Here is a 13578-nt window from a genome sequence, read left to right as displayed (position 1 = left end):
AAACGCATATTATGTGACAGATAGCTTGAATGATAGCACGTCTCTGACACATGTAAACAGTTGTGTCATTGCAAAATGCAGAATTTAACTGCCCAACAGCTGTTAGCAAAGCCAACAGGGTCAGCGGCGCTTGTAATTGATATACATGTTGCGTTCTACACTGGTAACTGAAGCTAATGCCGATAGTTTTCTTACGGAAGGGGAGCCTGACGAATTGGGAGTGTCTACGTCATCATTTACAAACATCTCCAACTAAAACAGGTCCAGCAGCATTTCCAAGTGGCTCTAAAACTCTGGAATAGTGTGGACGCCAGACGCATCCACAGGAGTGTTGATGTATTTTCAACGTAGCGGTATGGATTTTTGTCTACATGTTGATCTGTCCAGGGAGTACTCCACCTCTCACTCAATGTTAACTGGGATTGGCTCCAGCCCCCATTTGATCCTCAAAGGACAAGCACCATAATAGATGGATGGGTGGATGTTTCTTCATGGGACTTTGACTTCATGACAGATCGATGGAATCCAGTTCAACAGACGTCACTAAACTCTTTCTCACGTAAACATAAAACCATAACATCTCCGGCCTTCTAGTCTACAGACGTCAAGGAGGAGAAAGGAGCAGACCCTGTCGTCCTCAGACAACACATGGATCCATTTAAAGCCTCGACAGTTTGAGCTGCAGACATGACTTGGACACATGTTATAGGAAAGTAATAGAAGCACATCAGTTGAACTAGACTTCATATAATGTGAGATGTGACAGCAGACTCAGCTGGCACTACACGTCTGTGCAGTCGCTCATTTTCATCTGATCCTGTAAAGCTGGCCGTCGGGCCACCTGTTATATTGATCAGGAGGGCCCCGTCTATATTTGCTCCCCCGCTGAAGCTTACGTTTGAAGTCCAGCTGGGCTTTATCGTAAAAAGTATTATAAATCGTGATTTAAGTGAAGGGGAGGCCAATATGTTGCAGCAGATTGACAGTGACGTCGGCAGTAAGACCAGAGGGGGACGGTAGATTTACGACCTGCTCTTCAGTGGCTCAGGGCGCAGGTTCAGTTCCCCAGCTGAACGCGGGGTCCCTCTGAGCCACACCTGTAAAGAGCGCGCTTCAGGAAGTCACCGGTGACCTACATGAAAGAAAGTCGGAGAAAACCTGTAATCGGATCAGAGTCCCTCTGCAATTCTCATTTGCTGCAGTTGCAGGTGAAGGGGAAATGACCTACAGTAAAGCTTTGTGGGCCTCTTTGAAATATGACGCCAAATTAATGTGGAAGTTAAGTATTGGAATGTATTTTATGACCTGAAAAGCTTTTTCTTTGTATTCAAACTGATATGAACATGTTTCAGTGGGGACCCTTCAAAATAAAAGTGACTCATTTCAGAGAGGAAATGTGACATCAATATGTAAGACCTGTTACTTAATAATTAAAATCCCTATTGCTGGATGAGGATAACCCGTCATTCTCAGGTTCACTCGTTATCTTTTGACATTTAGGAGCACGCCGCCTCAAAAGACGCCCGCCTTGATGATGTGCTCTGTTTTGGAACTTTCTTTTCCTTTCTCTGACTTTTTGGTGTTTACTACAAACAGCGGTGTACCAGCACTGACCTGGCCTTTTGACGAGTACACTGGCAACATGAACCAACAGGGCTGTTTGTCCGTCGCCTGTGAAGTACAAGGAAGGCGTCGTCTTCATCGAAACTCACCTTTTCTGAGAACCTTGTGATCCGGAGGAGGTGATCGAGGTCAAATTGACTTTACAGTTCATGGGGTGCAAAGACATTTTCAAAAGGGTTAGTTATGACATTGGATTTATATGGAGTTATTTATGACAAAGTTGTCTTAATTGAAGCTTAGTTGTGGCTGAAAAAAATTAAATAAATATATATATATATATACATAGAGAGAGAGAAGTTTGGAAATGCTGCTGGGCCCGTTTTAGTTTGAAAATTCCAGGGCCGCGTTCTGCGTAGAAAGGTAGAAACTGAGATGTTTGGAAACTTTTCAGTCGCAACGAAGCCTCGCTGATTAGTCAGGCCCCTGTCACATGACCCCCTTACGGAAGAAAACAACTGGCATTAGCTTCAGTTACCAGCGTAGACACAACATGGATAATCAATTACAAGCGTTGCTGACCCTGTTGTTCTTTGTTAACAGCTGCTGTGCAGTTAAATTCTGCATTTTACAATGATACAACTGTTTACAAGTGCAGGAGACAAGCTATGTGCATGCACAGTGTACGTGGGTGGTCACGTGATATGCGTATTCAGGTGTTCGAGTATGGACGAACTGATGTGGTGCCAAAAGAACAGATCGTTTCCGAAAACGTAGTCGTATTGATGTAGCCTCTGTAAACATCAAACTAGGTGTGCAGCACTCAAGATTTTAGTGAGTATCAAATAGACTAAACCATTTTCAGGACTGTAGATGAAGCTTAGTGTTTTATTGAATTAATTTAAAACAGAAAATGAGCATCTTTACTGAGAACGATGGTGAAAGAGGCCTGACAGAGTTTTGGAAAGCCCCTTTAAATTGGCTGCAGTATGTTGGTAATTTAATGACACTTAAGAGGGTTTGTGTCAACGGCCCCCCGGTGGAAATATTCCAAAAGTCAGAGACACACACACACGCTGTCATTACTGACATGATGTCTCAGGGTATATAGTGTATAAATTTGCTCCCTTCCCCAAGCTTTAACTCTTGTAGCCATGGAAACACTGGCTATATATAGGCTAAATATAGTGACGGCGGCTCCTCAAGTCCTTAAAAGCATCGACTATCATTCACCATGAACAGAGAGCCTTCATTATGCAGTCAGATAAATGGAAGGACTCACACCGCTCTCTAATAATTGATGCTCATAATGAATTTCCGAAGCTTGTAGTCCAGGATCATGTCTGTAGATTAGAGAGAAATCCTGCTGGTTAGCATACAGTGAATGGAAATTTACCTAGTTAATACAAACTGCAGTGTCACGGCTTGATTTGGGTGTTTTAATGTAAAAAAAAGATGATATCAAGCATGTGTTTAGTATTGATTTTAAATGGCAGCCCTTCAAGAGTTCATACATCACATTTGAAAATCAAACCACCCATTAAGATGAGCAGTGAGCGAGAGAACCCGCCACGCAAATCCCTCCTCAGGCACCAACGTCCCAGCGGATTGGTGCCACAAATGCGGGTGTTTGGGAGTGAGAGTGAAGTGGGTGAACACAGTCCCTCCAAAGCCTTAACCACAATGAGATTAGTGTCAGTCGGCAGCATTAATCCCAATAGTCTCCCAGCAGCGGCACCAAGCTGGCCCACCGCTAGCCGAGGAAAACACCACGGATAGACCGGCGGGGAGTGGGCTGCAGGGACTTAAACCAAATAATGGATTAATCAGATACAGCCAGAGGAGGACACGTCTATCTCTGCTTAATATGTAAAGCAAAACAAATGCAGGGATGTCAGTGATACAATGGTGTCAGATGGAGCCTGGCTCAGTGACGTCATGGAGGGAGGTTTGGTAAAATGCTGGTTTATAATTAGGGTCCAGTTTTGAAGGGATTGGCCCTAATCTGGTTTACAAGAATACTCCACACACCCACGGTGGTTTTGTTGTGTGTGTCTAATACGTGGGCTTTTACTGGGTATTCTCTGCATCAATATCCTGATTTATCGATCAGTTTACAATTTCCAGAATTTATTTAGTCTCCTTTTTCAAGCAAAACTGCAAAGAAATGTGGTTCCAGCTTCTCAAATGCTGCTTTATTTGCTGCTTTTTATGTCGTCACTGAATAGCAGAATTCAAAGAAGGAAACACAATCAAAGGAGCAGAAAGACTAAAGAGATGCCATCAGGGCCACAATTCTTTATTATTATCATAACCAATTAGCCTGTCGATTCTTGATGAATTGATTTGTCATTTTTGTCGATGAAATATCATTTTTGCTCGCCACATACAGAGGTGAAAAATGCATGCTACAATTTCAAGATGTATTCTCAAGTCAGTCAATGAAAAATGTATTGATATTGTGTTATTGTGCATCCTTCTAAAATGAAATGCTCAATGAAAGTGTGTTTCCAGCTTTACCCAGTGGCGACCTGCCATTTTGGTAACACACCTATCACATTTTCAGACATCTAACCTGCGCTGCTCTTTTGGCAAAACAGCAAATCCTTCACCTCTCTGCTCTGCAAAAAACCTCGTCCTACCCACTGATTCCCCACCAGAGACATCCCCTGGCTCCCGTCCCCTCCCTTCCCCTCCGACGTTGGTACGATCCAAAAGCCCGGCGGTTTGTTTGCTTGGGAAAGGAGAATATCCTCTGAGGTCAAGTCAAACAGGATGTGCTAGAGTGTGGTCCTTCGCTCCTATTGGCTCTTTGTAATAACGCTCTCTGTGGGGCTAACACACACACACACAAACACGTATGACCGTGTGCATGCATGTGCGCACACACATCTGAAATGCCATACCTAACAACCACAAATTTGGTTTTGTGAAATGCCTATCTGACAGGCTATCCAGTTGTATTTACCTTAAAAGAGGAGTGTGTGATTAAAGCAGCGTGCTGGGAGCGGGCTTGTTTGAATAAGACGCTGCGTTGGGAAAATGTCAAACACTAAAACTAATAAACAGAATCGGCTGCAGATGAAGACACCACTAAGTGAAAGCAAGAGCGGGACAACGCAATCACAGGAATCGCTGCATCAGCAGCCGGTCATGGCTTACTTGAAGTCGCAGATTGCTTTTCACTCCTAACCCCCCAAGCAAGAGTTCACTGACAATTCCTGGAGGGTGAAGTTTGTTAAGTCAGTGTCTCTAAGCAAACATGAGATTTTTCTAAAGAATCCCTCAAACTGTAAATGTCACAACACCCAGAAATTCCTTCGCCCACTTCAGGCTAAGAGCTGCAGTTTAGGAGAGAGGAAGAACAAGCCCATTTAATGACTTTAGTTGGTTTGTTCAGCAGTTTTTATCAAACAAATCCGCAGTACACAAGTTTTGCTGATGCAGCATATTTTAGTGCATGATTATCTGCACCATTGCACTTTTATCAACGCTGTATTATGAGTATGTTTCAGTCATACCTGGTTGAGAGCGTGGAGTGAAACTTTACCCATTAGAAAGTGAAACAGAATCACTCTTCCAGGTTTTAAAATCTGATCTGTGTGGTTTTGCCCTGGGCATTATTAAGCAATTCTCAAATGCAGCGTTGAGATGTATAGTGGTGATTAGTTTTGTCAACAGTAGCTCCGTGATCCAACAAATGTACAGAGTAACAGAATGAATCCACAGCAGGAGACCACTGTGTAGTCTCCATAACTGCTTTAATTACCCTGGAATCCTATCGTGTTTACATGCACACAGAAACGGGTCTGACTTGGGTTCAGTTGTTTATGGACGTTAACACCCATCTGACTCGTTCCCTTTATTTTTCACTTTGATCGTGGAAACTGACTACACACCGGGTCACGAAAACCAGTTACACAGAAAATAATGTGCCCAGGTGTTAAAGTGAAGACATGCATCCATCAGCTAAATAACTTTGTCTTTCTCTTTAATATAATGCATTTGTAAAACGCAGTGTTGACCGGTAACCACACGTCTACCCGGCGCCTCTTCTGTGTGACAGTCAGCCTGGAGCCTGGCACAGGCAACACCTGGGGGCAAAATAGTGGTCACATGGTGTCTCTCTGCAAGATATGACACAGGCTGTCGGGACAAATTATCAAATGTAAGTTTACAGTAATACTTTAGTTTTAGTTTGCAGCTTTTGACTTTGAGTGAATTTGCTAACATTTCTGAAAATATATTTTTACTTTGTCATTGTCATGTTTTATTGAGTGTAGATGCATAGGTAAAAAGGCAATTTTATCAATTCAAAATTAAATCTATACAGCACAGTAAAGTGCAAACCAATCAGTTGTAGAGAATTTGGCAAATTTCCTCTTCTCGTTGTTTCACGCATGCAGGACATTTTTGATGGTGTGTATCTGTGGCTTCAGACATTTGTCCTGTGTGTTGTCATTCGTCTTAGGTAAACTCGGGATGACTCAGTCACCACATGTCATCATTGTTTCCATTTGCAGTCCCACATTTACACTGTTCTACTTGAGTTCAAAACCACTTTGTCGCTAAAAGGTTAATTGTGTTACTTAAAGGTTAGAGAGTTTTTTTTCAGACCTGCGAACAAGCTCACCGGGAGGTAAGTGTGACATCACTTGTGGATAAGATTGACGACGCTCAGTAACACAAAATCAGCTCTCCCACGTGGATAGACTGAAAATGTGTCATTATATGGAGACAAAGGGAAAGAGCATGATACTGAGCATGAGGTATGAGAGAACATCCTAATAGGAGACCAATGGCGAGGAAATTGAATCAATTAGGAAGACGGGGTCAGAGGAAATGACCTCAGGGTGAGTGAACTCTGCCCTGAGGCTCAGGAAGGACTCTGTCATGTGGCTGTCCACTGGATCTAACAACCTGTTCAACTTCTATCTCATGAAAGGAGCCTATGATAAAGTGCAGTAGGTCTGTAATAGCTGGTCCAGCCTTCCTAGTGAGAATTTATAATTTATACTAAGATGCCAAAGAAATCTACCTACTAATTCCACAAACGTCTTTCTGTCTGTATGTAGAATGCATTTGGCACGAACTGTTCATCTTTTCGGCTTCTTATGGGCTCAGGGAAGTGCAGTGCCGAGTTTGGTGCGATTTGGAAACACGATACGTTCAATATTAATAACAATTGAAAGAATAGGCGACCAGCGCTCTGTGGCAGTCAGTGGGAGCGAGGCAGTGTGCTAATGGTCAGTCTGCAGGCCGAGTTGTCTTGTCTTCTTCTATGTATAAAGATAAACTGCAGCAGCGGTCGGTAACTGGCAGCCTGCGGCCAATAATATCTGTCCTGCCAGATCATTTTGATAATCTGATTCATTTTATTTTACGATATCGTCGTGTCACATTCACGTGTGTCACAGGTGCTGATCTCTCTCAACAACATTCATAGAATCACTTATTCTTTTGCAAGTTGTCGTCAAAGTGAAAGGGCAACATTCGTTCTGTTACTGCAATGCTTTATAGTGAGCTGAATTATAAACCTTTTATTTTGAAAAGTTGGGAACTTTGGTCTGAAGGCTGTATCGATTGCTTAACAGACCTTTGAACACCTGAACAACATACGTGAACAGTTATAATTCAAATTCAGTTTCATTTCATGAAAAACATTGACTATAAAATCTTCATTGCGGATACACCAGACTGTTTATAAAAAGCTCTGGACACAATGTCCAGTACAGAAACAATAAAAAGTGACAGTATATTGTAGAACTGTTTGAGGAGGACTCACTAATGACAAGGAATAATTCTGAAGTGGCACCAAAGCATCAACACAGGCCAAGTAAACAACCAATACCAAACAGGCAGGTTTAGAACGGGCACTGCACTACTAATAGGAAATGTAAAACAACTAACTGTAGTCATCCCCTACCAAAGGAGACAACTCCTGACTGTTTGAGAACCTCAGCCACTCTACATAGTGCTGATTAGTCCAGAGGCTAATGAGGTTCATAGTTAGACCTTGTGCACGGCTTCCCTGACCTGTGTGTGATTGACAAAGGCTGAAATCGCACTGAGCAAATTTCAAAAAGCCCTGCTACTCGTGAAAGTTTTTTTTCCCCTCCACGCTGAGCAGCCAACAGCAGAGTTGAGGGGAGCGGAGGATGAAGTGAAGGAAGCGTGGAAGGAAAGCTGTCCTGAGACGGAGGATGACAGTAATGATATTTCTGTTTATCTGCGGAGATGGTCCTGAGGTATTTTTGGATGGCCGCTGTTTTTTCCTCCACAAATTCCAGGTTCCGGCTGTTTTTCCTTCTCCTTGTTCCCAGCCTGTGAATGCAGGGCTGCTTCCTCTCCCTCCTTCCTATTCTGAGCCTCTGATTGCATGGAGGGTGGGGGTGGTTAACAGGATAGAGTGTATATTTGTGTGTGTGTGTGAGAGAGAGAGAGAGAGGCAGCAGGGACTTTGTGCGTGTTGTTAAACTGGAGGAAGGAATGTGGCAATATGTATTTTCTGTGTCTGTTTCAACTAATGAAGGCGTGTGTGTCTGAGAGTCTCGGGTGCTGGGTGTGGAGGATGTAACCATTAAAGAGATCAGAGTGTCAACTGTTCCCCAAGTGGTGCTTTCTCTGATCCAGCTGGCGATGGGAGGTGTGTGTGCATGTGCATGTGTGTGTGTGTGTGTGTGTGTGTGTGTGTGTGTGTGCACTCTGTGCCCCACACGCTCCTCTCAGCACGGAACAGACAGATGGATCTGTGCTTTGGCCAGTGTTGTCTGAGTCTGGCTTCTGATCTAACTGTACCGTCGAGCTGCAGGCCAAATTACTCTGCATCTTATCCCACTGAATGAACCCGCTTTTATCTAAACACGTGGCGAACACCCCAGAGCAAACGATATATACAATCGGGTTTCATCTATACTGCATAGCTACGTGTGATCAAAGTCAACTGGCATGTAATTGCGTTCGAGCGTCGCGATATTTACTTTGCACTTATTTCATGTGGTTGCACGTCAAGCAATAAACGTCTCAGAAACAACACGCAGCATTTGTTGTTGCGATGCACTCGCACATGTTGATACAACATTAATCTTGCTAAAGCATTTTATTTGACATCTGGGAAGAGGGTTCTTTGACTGGCGCCTTATCTGTTGATGTCTCCATTGTGTGTGTGTGTGTGTGTGTTTTTATTTTGTCAGTTTATAAACTCAGCTCTCTTGGTCCAGTTAGAATAAAAATGGTGAATATTTTTGTGCTACAAGGTCAAACAGCAGAAAAATCCTGTTGGGTTATATACTGTGATTTTCTTCCAAATGGAGATATTTACATTTAAATTTGATATTTCACCCAGTCGTTGCTGTGTGACCTTGGATCTTGATTGCCAGATGTTATTGTGAACTCGTGAAAGAATCAAGTCTTGCACACAAACGCATTGTGTGAGCTGGATCTTCCAGATCAGCTCAGCCTCTGTGTTTCTGTCCTTTTACAGCACATAAAGTGTATGTGTAATATATTTCTCAGTTTGAACACAGTAAAACTGACTCACATTGAATATAACACTGGACAAAGTACAATGGAGATTGTATTTGAGTTCCAGGGAAATAAACCTGACGTGCAAATGAAAAAAGAGAAGTACATAAAAGTGTAGACTCATTCATACCAGTGATTGAGTCAGATTTAATTAATTTTTAATTGATTACGGTTTATTTGTGAAATCTTTGTCATGATAAACTTTATCCATTGTTGTTAAAAATGTCATGTTAAATTAGAGTCATTGATTCAAATAAAGTTGAATGTTTTATGCCTTTGTATTGTAAAAGTAAAAGAGTTTTGCTTTTCTAATAATTTGAAATTAATACAATTTAAAATACACATCTGTGCATTTAGCCCCATTTAAAATGCAAATATAAAGTAGCGTAATGACCTTAAAGGACAAATGGACACTTCCTGCTCTCCTGCCAGGAGATAAGAACATTAGCTGTTTCCCAATCCTGGGGCCGCCTCCTTCACGAAGGACAAACTGAAATGAGACGGTCTGGTCTACGGAAGGTTTCCATTATTCGAGTCACCAGCTCGACCTCAAGACATTATTACTAAAGTTTTAATGCCCCTTGGTTTTTTATCATACGTACCGTTACAACAGTTTGTCCCCAAAGAGCAATGAAAGCTGGGATAGGTTGGCCTGAGACGGATCCACCCTTGAAATTATGCATTTGTCGGCTGCATTTGAAGGAACCTGTGAAATGGGACAGCCTTGTCGCGCCGCTTTGATGCAATCAGTCTTCAAATGCTACCTCTGAAGAAAACAGCCCCTGCGTTGCGACAAAGCTATTTACAATTAAATGCCTATGGGCTAAATATACAGCTACTGCTAGCAGACAAAGACAAAGGACACAGCTAGCATGACTAAAAAACAATCTGCCCACCAGTAACTGAATACCTCACAAATAAACACGTGTTGTTTGTTGAATCAGTTGCTATTGTGCAGAGTCAGACTAGCTGACCCCCCCAGTCTTTGCTTACCCTGCTGCTGTTGGCAGCTGTATATCAAATAAACAGATATGAGGGTGCTATCAATCTTCTCATCTAATGCTCAACAAGAAAAGCAAATAAGCATGACCACGTTTACAGCAGGTGATGCATAAGTAGGTTAAAGGGGGGGAGACAAAACCATGTACGTGTGTCCTTTGCTCCCCGGGATGAACAGCTCCGTGTTGACATGAAAACAAAAGGCACGCTGCAGCCTCCTCCTCTGTTTATTGCACAACAAGCCACCCCAACCACCGCCATATTGGATTTTTCCTCTGTCTGCAGTTTTTATCGTCATGACCAAGCTATGTGTTTTAATGTAGAGTGTAAACACACATGACGTGCACTTGAGCAACACACACACACACACACACACACACACACACACACACACACACACACACACACACACACACACACACACACACACACACACACACACACACACACACACAGGGTGTTTGAAGCAGCGTGTCAGGCTTGTCTCTGTGGGGGGAGGTCTGCCATTTATCTTGTCCTGTCTCCCAGTTGCAGCATTTGAGTGTTTTCGGCGACCCTGAGTGATCAGATTTACAGTTTGATGTTTCTGTCCTGCTCCTCCAAAGCAGATGATTTCCCTGAAGACGTGACGAGGTGAACACCACCGTGGTGTTTCCCAACTTCTGCTTTTACATGCTAAATTTGTACGACTATTGTCTGTATCTCTCCCATCGATGTCACGCAGTAAATCTTATCGTTTGCTCTTTGTCTGCTTCCTCTCAGGGACTCACAGGGATATTTAGGCCGACAGCCGAGATACTTGAACTCATTTTCCTTGTATCTAGACAGGGAAATTTCTGTTGCATTCTATGGGGATTATGAAAAATGTTTTTTTCTTTCTTTGTAGACAGGCTTTCTACTTCCAAAGATATATGCTTATCCTCTTTCCCTATCAGACTGCCGTCTGGACTTTCCAGCCCAGAGTGAAGTGATAGGGGCGCTGTTATCTGTGTTTAGACTATAAATGTTTATGAGGGATATATTTTGGAGTGTAGCAAAAAACAGACCTTCTGTGTTGAGTTTGCATGTGGGCTTTATTGTATGTAAGCGTGAACGAGGGCCAGAGTTACCGGTTAGAAACGGATAAATAGTCAACTCAGAGGTTTGTTTTACAGGGATAGAAGGAATTTGTCTTTTCCTGGACTCATACATCAATATGGCAGATGTTTCCTAAAGGATGGATCTGAGGCCTTTCAAAAGGATCCACAAACTACCTTAATTGCGGTTTGTTTTGTCTCCCCCCTCCGACCCCATCCCTCTCGGTCTTGCGTCAGACATCTGAGGAGCATTTTGAAGAACAAAAAGGAACTCGTATTGCCGCTGTGTATTTGGCTCTCTGACACACAGGGAACTGGGTATTGTTTCCAAGCTTTTATCCATCCACCATTTGATCTCTGCTCCCACACACAGTCCGAAACGTCCTCAGCCCGCACGAGCTCCCTTCATTTTTTCGGGGGAATAGTGAATCCCATTCATGGTGTTTTTCCATGCCTGAGATGGGTATTGGGTGCTGATAGGATATCAAGCACACCTAAGTGCTTCCCTTTCCTCCCTCTCTTTATTTTCTTTCCTTTTCTCATCGGCCTCTGCCTCTCTATCTGGCCCCCCACACATGCTCTGTGTCACGTCCTGTCGCGAACAACAACCCTACCTTCCCTGGAAGGCTGCCATAGATCAATCCTCTGCATGTGCGCTGCACTGATGGAAAACTTGGAGAGAGATTTACTGTGGACATTTTTAGGAAGAAAGCAAGGTTATTCACGTTTTATCCCTTCAACCTTCACATTCTCCACCTTTTTCCTTCTGATTCACCCATCAAAAGAGTCACTCATCTTTCTTTCTTTTTTGCTTTGTAACCTGCCCTCCCGGTAAGACACATTGAAATGAATGCACAGATTCTAAGCTCGTTTCGCCCTCTGTCTGTGTGTTTATTGACCAGCAGTCATCTTTCAGCCTCCATTATCATCAGGTAGGACTGTGTTTGTTGTTATTGTCTTGGCAACAAAGAGTCGTCCCACCCCCTGCTGAGAAGGAGCAAAACCGGAAAAGACTTTGCTTTTAAGATACTCTTAAAACTTTAATAATTTGTTTTATAATGAGGGTCCGTCTTAAACATTTTCAAAAGTGGCACATGATCCTGAAATGTCTTTCTTTGAAATCCTGGCAAATGCTGCTTTTGCGTGGGGCTTACGAGCAGGACAAGCTGCATCCTGACTGGCATCTTGGTTTGAAATTCAACAAGGGAAAAAGAAGGAATGACCTCATGTTTATGTGACTCAACAATTACCTTGATGCTACGTGCACAGGAATATCGGTAAACGATAATGAGTCCTTGATGATGCGGCGATGCAGATGACTGACCGGCGTTCCTTTACATGGCATCAGGGGGAAGGAATCAGCTCAATGCACAGTGAAAAGAATACTGAGAGTGATTTGATTATACGTGAGTTGGGGAGTGTAGTTTATAGCTGCTGCCAGCCCCTCGCCCTCTCTGTGGCAGCGGTGATTCATGTGATTGAGAAGAGTGTGGGAGGGGAAGTGGGGTGGAAGGGGAGGAAGAGAGGCAGGAAGTAGAGGGGAAAAGCTGGTCTGTCAACGAGGCCTGATAATGGAGACCCACAGGAAACCGCTGAGGAGGATTTTCCACGATGTCGCACAGGAGCTCTGGCACTAGAGCCGACTAACTCACACAAATACACACATATGCATTTTTTTTACCCCCTCCCCATCCCCACCCGACCTCTAATCCCACACAAACAGGGCCACACATGCCCACATGGGTGTCATGTGATCCTGCAGCGTCCCCTCGGCCAAAAAAGAAAACGGCCGCATCAACCGTCTCAATCAGTGTTTTTTCAAACTGATTGGCAGATCTGTCAGCACGCTCTTCTTATCTCCCACTCTGGCTACACCTGCTCCAGTGGAGCACGGTGCCAGCTCCCATCCCAGCGTCATCATTGGCTGGTGGCTCTCAGGAGCGCGGCGCATGTTGGCCAATAAACAAGATGAAAAGAGAGTGTACACAGAGAGATAAAGGTGGCCCTCATCTTCCTCCTAATCGGAAACGTAAAGCCTGGGTCGCGCGAGCTGTGCTGCGCCGCGTCTGATCTCACATCAAAACATGTCCTAGAGACGAAGCCAGCGAGGCACACGGAGAGAGAGAGAGAGAGAGAGAGAGAGAGAGGTGTCCAAAGGGATCTTGGCTCGGCTCCAGGTCGGCGTGAAAGGAGTGCAGGGAGAACATGTGTGACATGTTTGTCCCATACAGGGAGGGGCCCTTGTTTTCCTTCTACTCTTCCCTTTGGTTACACTGTTGTTTCCCAGAGCCCCCCCCCTCCCTCTGTACACAACACATCACATTAGGAAAACTGCTGCTGAGACCTCCTTGTCTCACACACACACACACACACACACACGTACACACACACACGAACCCAGGAGGAAAATCAGTGCTGA

The sequence above is a fragment of the Hippoglossus stenolepis genome, chromosome 20, assembly GCF_022539355.2.
Source record: "Hippoglossus stenolepis isolate QCI-W04-F060 chromosome 20, HSTE1.2, whole genome shotgun sequence".
Taxonomy (NCBI): Eukaryota; Metazoa; Chordata; class Actinopteri; order Pleuronectiformes; family Pleuronectidae; genus Hippoglossus; species Hippoglossus stenolepis.
Note: the sequence above shows the minus strand (reverse complement) of the source record.